Source organism: Mustela nigripes, chromosome 4, assembly GCF_022355385.1.
Source record: "Mustela nigripes isolate SB6536 chromosome 4, MUSNIG.SB6536, whole genome shotgun sequence".
Classification (NCBI taxonomy): domain Eukaryota; kingdom Metazoa; phylum Chordata; class Mammalia; order Carnivora; family Mustelidae; genus Mustela; species Mustela nigripes.
In genome coordinates this window covers 6,859,272-6,867,539 of record NC_081560.1, presented here as the reverse complement: position 1 = coordinate 6,867,539, position 8,268 = coordinate 6,859,272, and the positions used below count along the sequence as shown (strand labels likewise).

The following is an 8,268-nucleotide window of genomic DNA, read 5'->3' as shown; positions in this document are numbered from 1 at the left end:
AACTTATTTCTTGAAACCATCCCCATGAGGTGTGAACTGTGCCCATTTTACAGGTGGGAAGGTGCAGACTCATGAAATTATTTCTACAAGATCAAACAGCGAATAAGTGGTGGAGCCAAGATTTAAACCTAGGGCGTCTAGCTCCAGATGCCATGCTGTCTTGCTTCTTGAGGGGGTCATTAGCCTATTTCAGAAAGATAATTCCAGGGGCACTGGCTGGCACAGTCGGTTCAGCACCGACTCTTGGTTTTCAGTTCAGGTCGTGATCTTGGGGTCAAGAGATCGAGCCACGTGTCGGGTTCAGCACTTGGTGTGGAGTCTGCTTGGAACTCTCTCTCCCTCTCCCCCTCCCCCACTCTCCCTTTCCAAAACTAAATCTTAAAAAAAAAAAAAAAGATAATTCCATGGCTATGTGAGGATGAATTAGAAAAGAGACAGGAGGCAGGGAGACCAGCAGGGAAGCCACTGCTGCCCTCTAGATGAAAGCTGGCCCAGGGCTCAAGTTGATACAATTTATGAGCAAGTAGAGGTGGTGGTGAAAAGGAGGGTAGAGGTTAAAAAAAAAAAAAAAAAAAAAAAGCCTGAGTCATCACCCTTGAAAGGCTGGGTGGGTGGTGCTGCCAATCCCGGAGGCAAAAAAAAAAAAAAAAAAAAAAAAAAAAACCAAAAAAACCACAAAGGAACTACAGGATGGGTCAGGGGGAGGAGAAAGAAGAGTGGGCTTTGTTTGGAGCCAGAGGATTTCACAGAGGAGGGACATTCCAGCAGAGGCATCTGCAAACAGCTGGAATAACGGACCTGGCAAAGTTGGGGCTGGACACGGAGATGGAGATGGACACTCTGGAAGGTCGTGAAGTTTTAGCTTCAGGGCTCCTCCCATGCTTGAGCCCTTCTAAGCTCCCGGTGGGGGTGGAGGGGGCGGCCGACTCTACACTCCTGTAGCCCTATGTGTTGGCGAACGTTTCAGAAGCAGGGGGTTGTAGCTGCCATTGATTAACACTGAGACTGTTAACCTTCTTCCACCCCAACTCCCTTTCCTGGGATGGAGAGAATGCCCTTCCCCCAAACTATAAACATCAGGTATCATAAACCTAGATGTATCCCGGATCGAGCTGGAGGTGATAATTTGTTGTAGGTGACAACCGAAGCCATGGGAATGACAAAATCTCTCAAAAAAGAGAATGTAGCAAGAAAAGATCCCCAAGAATAAAACCTTCAGGAACTCACATTTAAGTGGTGGGTGGAAGGGAGCTGGACAAAGAGTTATTGGATAGGGTTGGGGGTTGGGAGCCAAAGAATGACTAGTTTCAAGATGGGACAGCAGGCTGGAGGAGTACCATATGCAGAGGAGAAACTGTTGAACTAGACAGTTGGGTCAAAGTGGCCTGAGAAGGGCCCAGGAGGTAAGAAACTAGAGGCAATGAGGATAAGCTACTTTCTAAAGAAATGAAGTGCCCTTTGCTGTGTCCAGGATACCATGTTCAGGGCTTAGAAACATTACTTTCATTTGTCAACTTGGCTGGGCCATGGTGCCCTGATATTTAATTAAACATTACTCTAGAAGCTTCTGTGAGCGTGTTTTTTGGATAAAATTAACACTTCAATTAATGGACTTTGAGTAAAGCAGAGTGCTCGCTGGAGTGTGGGTGGGCCTCATCCAATCAGTTGAAGACCTGTCTAGCACCAAGACTAACCTTCCCAGCACAAGAGGCAGTTCAGCCAGCAGAGGCCTTCAGACCTGGACTGCAGCGTCTGTTCTTCTCATGTCTCCAGCGTGCTGGCCCACCCTGCAGATTTGGGACTTGTCAGCCTCTATAATCACATGAGGCAATTCCTTATGATCTCTCTCTCCCATTTCTCCCATCGGAATGTAGATTTCTCTATATATACATGCTGTTGGTTCTGTTTCTTGGAAGAATCTTGACTGATATAGTCCTACAGGGACACAAATTTGGTTAAGAATGGCCTCAAGAAGCTTACCCAGTGTGAGGGAGGGGTGGAATTCACCATCGGGCAGAGGAGCCGGAAAAGTTATCTGCAGGGATTGTGTTTAAGGTAGGCCCAGGGGGGTGGACTGTATTTGGGAAATGCAGTTGAATGGGAAGGTGTAGTTACATGGAGAAATGCATGGAGCCTTCTGAGCATTTATGGCAGCCCTGTTTGGATTTGGCGTGATATGTAGAAGATATGTATAAATATCCATCAATCTGTGGAAGCCAAAGTGTAGAGCGTGTTTAAATATTAGGAATGAAGTGTTTGTCATTCTTAGGGTAGGACACAGAGAATTGTTTCTTTGAGCAGGGAGGTCACACGATTGGGTTTCAGACATTAAACCACCCTAACTGTGAGTTGGGTTCCAACCATTCTCTGGGTATGTTGTAAGCCAGGCACTAGGATAAGTATTAGAGATAAGGTAATAAAAGACCCAGTGTCTGAATTCAAGGAGCTCACAGCCTGTGAGGGAGTAGGAGATGGAGAAAAGGAAATATTATAATGCAATATTAACAAACCCTTTCATAACAGTCAGTGTGTGGTATAAAAGGAGTCACAAAAGAGGGGCACCTCTGGGGACCCACATACACATGTGGGAATGGGGCTGATCACAGAAAGTTTCCTGGAAGAAGTGATCGGGGACCGTTTTTTTGGAACTCCGAATAATTCTCGTAGAGATTAGGTTGGATCATTTGAAAAGGAGTTGTCATTTAATATGATCCAACCTAACAGAATGTTACAATGGTGGTCAGGTCTCCCAAGTCCGACCTTGAAGACTTTCCTAACTCATGACTATCTTACAATAATATTTCCTATATTACGGGTCTCCAAAACCAGAGGCCTAGGACTTCTTAATATGTAAAATCTGAAATTGGACAGAGAGGATGTTTAAACACTTCCATTTTCTTTCCTCATTCTATTCTTTACTTACAGAAACTCTTCCCAAAAGTTCTGGACCCAAGGCCCCCAGCCTGCCATGAGGAGCTTGTGTTCCTCCTGAAACTGATTTGCCCCAAACTTTTCATTCTTGAGGTGCTATGGACCTGTGTTAGAAAGAAAGCAATCTGATTGAACTAGTTAGTCCTGACCTCTGAATGACTCTCAAACCCTGTTACTCTCCCAGAACTATTTAAGTCTTTAAAGAGAGGATACTACAAATCCTTGGTGAATTACAGGTAATCAAAACAAGGTTTTTGTGTATTTGTTGATGTAGGCCATGTTGAAAAGATGGGGCTACACATCCAGGGTTCTCAATCAGACTTACTAGGTTTGCCACTTCAGGAAGCAAATCTCTGCTTCCCAATTTATCTACACTTACCTTTAGTATCATTAAAATATTGTTGATTTGGCATCTGGTGGACCAAAACGAGTTTTAAAATTTTTTCTAAAGAATGAAAGCAAAGAATTTAAAAGTCTGCCTCTTTAAAAAGAATTTGACTCATTGTCCTAAGTGGAAGGAATTATGATATTATTTCATCTCTTTCCTGCTTCCTTTGAATACTAAGCTGGTTAAATTAGTTGTGTAGTTACAGCAGTGTCGCTGTTTTCTAAGAGGAATTAGTTTTTCCAAAAATCACACATAATGTACAGTGCGTGACATGGATTCAATAAACAAATTTAACTGAAAACTGTTCATTTGGCTCCTCTTCCTTAAAAAACACCTTGTTGGGATGCCTGGGTGGCTCAGTTCGTTAAGCGGCTGCCTTTGGCTCAGGGGGTGATTCCAGGGTCTTGGGGTCAAGTCCCACATCGGGCTCCTGGCTCCCCGACTCTGCCTGCTGCTCTCCCTGCTTATACTCTCCCTCTCTGTTAAATGAATAAATAAATTAAAAAAAAAAACACCTTGTCAAGACAAGTAAGACTTATGGTAATATGTCATACCGCTGATACCAAGTTTTAAGGTCATAACATTCGAAACTTTAGCAGAGGAAGGAGTGATTCATTATTAAATCAGTGTTTCCCAAAACTCAGGTCACCAGACTAACCCTGGATAATTCCTTCATCATCATTATCATCATCATCATCATCATCATCATCATCATAGATTATGTTTATTAAGCATTTAATTCCCAACAACCTCATATAAAGTATAATTATCACCCTCTTTTCCTGGACGAAGAAACTGAAGCACAGAGAGGTTAAGTAACTTGCTTAATGTTACCCAGTAATTAGTAAAGCTAAGATATAAACTCTGGCAGTTTCAAGTTCCCTCTCTGTTCCTGCCCACCCAATTTTGACCCAGTAGATCTGGAATGAGCCCTGAAATCAGTATTCAAGTCCTCGGGTGATTCTGAAGCAAAGACAGGTTTGGGAACTATCCCATTAAATGAATTTGTTTTTCACCGGATGGCTCTGTTTCTTACTCGTGTCTTAGAAATAATAGCTCCTAGCGCCAGTCAAGTGACACAGTACTCCTTCATTTGATCAGTAAACAACAGTACAACAGTACTCCTTCATTTGATCAGTGTTCTTCAGGCAGAATGCTGAGGGGCCTGGTGAACTTTAGGAATTACGGCATGACCCAAGGCACAGACTATCCAGTTTAAAGGCATATGTGATAAGTTGACAATTAGGAAGAGATCAGAAAAGCCGAGATAGAAGGTGCAGCGTAGGCTTCCTGAAAGGGGATGTGAGCTGGATCTCAAAAAGAAAGCAGGGTTTGCAAATGTATGAAAGGAAGAGGGAACTATTTCTGCTAAGGGAGGAAGTGAGCTCTCATAAACAGTGATTTAAGACTGGTATTTGTGAGCCAATGGGAGGCCCAACAAGACTGGGTGAAGCTGGGGCTTCCTTTTGGGAGGAGGCTAGAAATAAACTTGGAAAAGTAAGTTAGGACAAGATTATGGTAAACCTTAAATAAATGCCCCGTCAGAACTTGGACCAAACCCTATGAACAATGGTGGGGGTGGGCATCAGCTAGGAAAGAACCCTCTGTAGTCAGTCACCATGTAGGCTAGAAGGATAGTCAAGAGATCAGAACCAGAAAAACCATTTAGAAGGTGAAAGGGACAATATAGGTGTGGGAATCTATCCTTAGTGTGGACCTGGGAGTCACTGGATCAGGTTATGCCAACTGACCACGCTCAGTGATTTGGAGCAAAGTGTCTACTGTCTGAGTCCTAGGATTCTTCGCTGGAAGATGGGTATGATTATGAAAATGTCTGCCCTCATAGGCCGAGCCCAATAACACAGAGGATTTCTCTAGGATGCTGACCGGCTCTGGGGTATAAGGTAAACATGTCAGAATTTTCAGTTTTCAGGCCCCTGGGACTTGGAAAATGGGACACACTTTATGGAAGACAAGGAAAGAGAGGCTAACTTATACCTAGGGTTTTAGGAATTATGCTGGGTTCATAAAGGAATTATCCTTCCCAACAACCTTAAGAGGTAGGTATTTTTATCCGCATTTAACAGTTGACTTAACTGGAGGAGAAGATCGTTTGAGTCGGAATATAAATGAGAGTCTGCCTAAATCTAAAACTGGGGCTTTTTGAACTTCATCATATTGCTTTAGACTCGTTAAGTTCTATTTTATTTCACTGGCTTTGCCCTAATATTCTAGTCTGAGACTATTTTGGATTTTGATTCTAACCTCTATCCAGGTAATCGTCCCTCCAAACTCTGTGTCCTCTGAGAGAGGGACATCAGTTTTGCTGAGGTGGCGGAGAAAGATGGAGGAAGGATTTTTCTGGAGCTGAAAGAGACGAGATGCCCTTGCTCCGTTAGGTCTAAGGCTAGGTTACCTGCCCAGAGTAGAAGTGGGAAAGGTGCAGGCTGGTTGCGAAGTGGCGGGAAAGCCAATGGGATAGTCCAGCTGCTGAGAAGGATGAGGCAGATGGGTGGAGAGTAAAGGACAGAAGGCAGTTAACAACCAGGACTGAGGCAGGGAGTGGGTAGCATAGACGCATGAAATACTTCTTTCTATCAAAGAAAAACAAAGAATGGATAAACAAACAGTAAGCCCGCTCAGCTGGTATATTAGCCGCGGGAGGTCGCAGACAAGGAGACCGTATTGAATGGTAACGCTGAAGAACACCGGTTAGGGAAGAGGAGACAGACCGTTGTCGGAGGAAAGCTCAGGTTCCAGCAATGGCGAAGAAATGAAGATATAAATGAAGCCATATATAGTGGAAAACATCATCCACGGGGAGAAGCCTTCCATTTTTACCTTCAGTCTTACCCTGTGCCCACAAAAAGTTGTTAAGTATATGTAAGTGTTCTTTCAACAAGGTTATTTATAAGTTTGGGATATAAACCAAGAATTGTTAACCCCTTGCACAGGCTGAGATTACACACTTCGGCGAAATGCAATACTTCTAAAGGCACTTAGGTGTTATAAACCACCACATTTCAATCGAAGGAACCGCATACTGCCAGTGGGATGTTTCTTCTAAGGGAAACCCAGGTTACTCAGGGTAAACTGTGGACTCTGGGGACAGCTTTCTGCTCTGGGCCTAGGATTTCTACCCCAAGAGCCTACTAGAATCTCGGTCCTGTTTTGGTTTGAAGCAAAACAGGAAGTTACATTGGCCACATCTGTTGCCCAGATAGGATCATTGGCAATCCTTCCTCGCTTGTTCCCGGAATTGGCCAGCCTCCTGGTGTGCTGGGAGCCACGGTATTAAAAGCGGGAACCCCTCACTGAGTGCGGGGCAAGTTCCTGCTTTCCCCACCCTCTGTCACTCTAGGAAGCCCAGTGGCCGTCTGTGCTGCCGAAATGAGTATTTAGAGTATTTCAAGTACCCAAGTGACAGTTAATTTCAAGTGAATGTCATTAACCACCAGAGGTTACAGGGGAAAACATTTTAGCCCTCTCCTACCATCCACGCATGTCAATCCTTGTCTTCTTGATTTGTCTCTACGAAGATTAATGCTAAAGTGATTCTTCGTTATCTGCCAAAAAAGAGTTGAAGAGTTTACCCAGGTAAGCCTGGCTGGGTTTCCCTTTGGAAACGGTTTTAAAGGGAGACACACACCGACCGGTAAGCTCCGGCTTCCCGGTACGGACTGCTACGGCCTGCAGGTGCAAAGGGGCTCGAGAACCCACTACACGTTTTTCTTGGAAGTCTGTGCCTGGTTTTCGGGGCCGCTGGCCGGTCCCTGCCTCGCTCCTCGGCCCCGTCGGGGATGCTGCGGGCGGCTTTTCCACGCGGCGCGCTCGGGGTCGTGTTCCACGTTGGCTCCCGGTGTGCGGGGTGTGCGCGCCCCGGACAGGGACGGGGGGAGGGGCAAGACCCTCTCTTTCAGGGTGTTTTGGGGCAGTTTCTCCAGAGGCTGGTGCCCCCAACCTAAAAAGGTGACCCCCTCCTCGCTAGGTCCGAAGTGGCGGGAAGCCGGGTCTTCGCAGGCTCCCGAAGGCGAGGGAAGGCTCTAAAACCCGGAGGAGGACCCGGCGCGCCCGGCCGCGGCTGGCGCGGGCGCTCAGGGGCAGGGGCCGCGGGCTTTCAGGTAGAAACACGCCCCGCTCGCGGAGCCTCGGCCGGTGCGGGGGGCGACCCCGGGGCCGGGGCCGCGCCGGGCGGGAGGTTTCCGGGCCCCTCCCGCGCCTCGGGCTTGTGGGGAGATGGCGGCGACGGTTTCCCGGCTCCCCCGCCCCGGACGCCGATGGCGGTGCGTTCCGGCCCTCCCCCACCAGCGTCTCCCCCACGGTAGCCGGAGCCGGTGAGGCCGGGAGGGCGGGGAGCCGAGGAGGAAAGGCGAGAGGGCGGAGGTTGCGTGGTGCCGGCGGCGGCGGCGGCGGCGGGAGGAGGGCCGGCGGGCGGAGGGCCGGCGGGCGGGCAGGGGAGGAGGAGGAGGCGGGAGCCGTGTCGCACGCAGCTCCAGGCGGGGCGGCCCCGGCGGCTGAGGGACGCAGCCAGACCTTGGCGGGACGGGGATTTAACCGGCGCCCGGGCTCAGCGACCCGGGGGAGACGTCGCCAGAGCCCTTTAGGCACCAGAGAAATGCGGGTGAGTGGCGGCGGCGCGGGGGCCGAGGGCAGGCGGCGGCGGCGGCGCAGGCCCGGGTCGGAGCCGCGGTGTCGCAGTGACTGGGGCCGCGGCGGCCGAGCCCAGGCGCCCGGCGAGGCCTGAGCCGCCGAGGCGAGCCGCAGCGAGGCGGAATGGCGGCCGGGCCGGGGGACTCGTGGGCGGAGGACGCTGGGTTGGGAGGGGAGCGAGCGGGGCCCGGCCCTGAGTCACCCCGGCCGGCTCGGGCCTGGCTGGGCCGCGGCCCCGGACGCGGGCTTGGAGCGGCCAGGCCTGGACTACGCACTCGGGGGGAGAAAAAAAAAAAAAA

At 48.8% G+C, this 8,268-nt stretch overlaps 1 protein-coding gene across 3 annotated transcripts in view; it reads left to right on the top strand.

The window, feature by feature from the left end:
- Window positions 1–7,386: 7,386 nt before the first annotated feature.
- The window catches only part of CUL1 (cullin 1), a 105,007-nt gene continuing 104,125 nt past the window's right edge, over window positions 7,387–8,268 (top strand). Inside the window, exon 1 of one of the 3 annotated variants that reach the window (XM_059396201.1) lies at window positions 7,387–7,440. The gene's annotated coding sequence lies outside the window, so the exon portion shown is untranslated. Of the gene's footprint in view, window positions 7,441–7,499; window positions 7,654–7,758; window positions 7,941–8,268 lie in introns of those variants that run through there. The other 2 variants (XM_059396200.1, XM_059396199.1) reach the window with 2 other exon arrangements.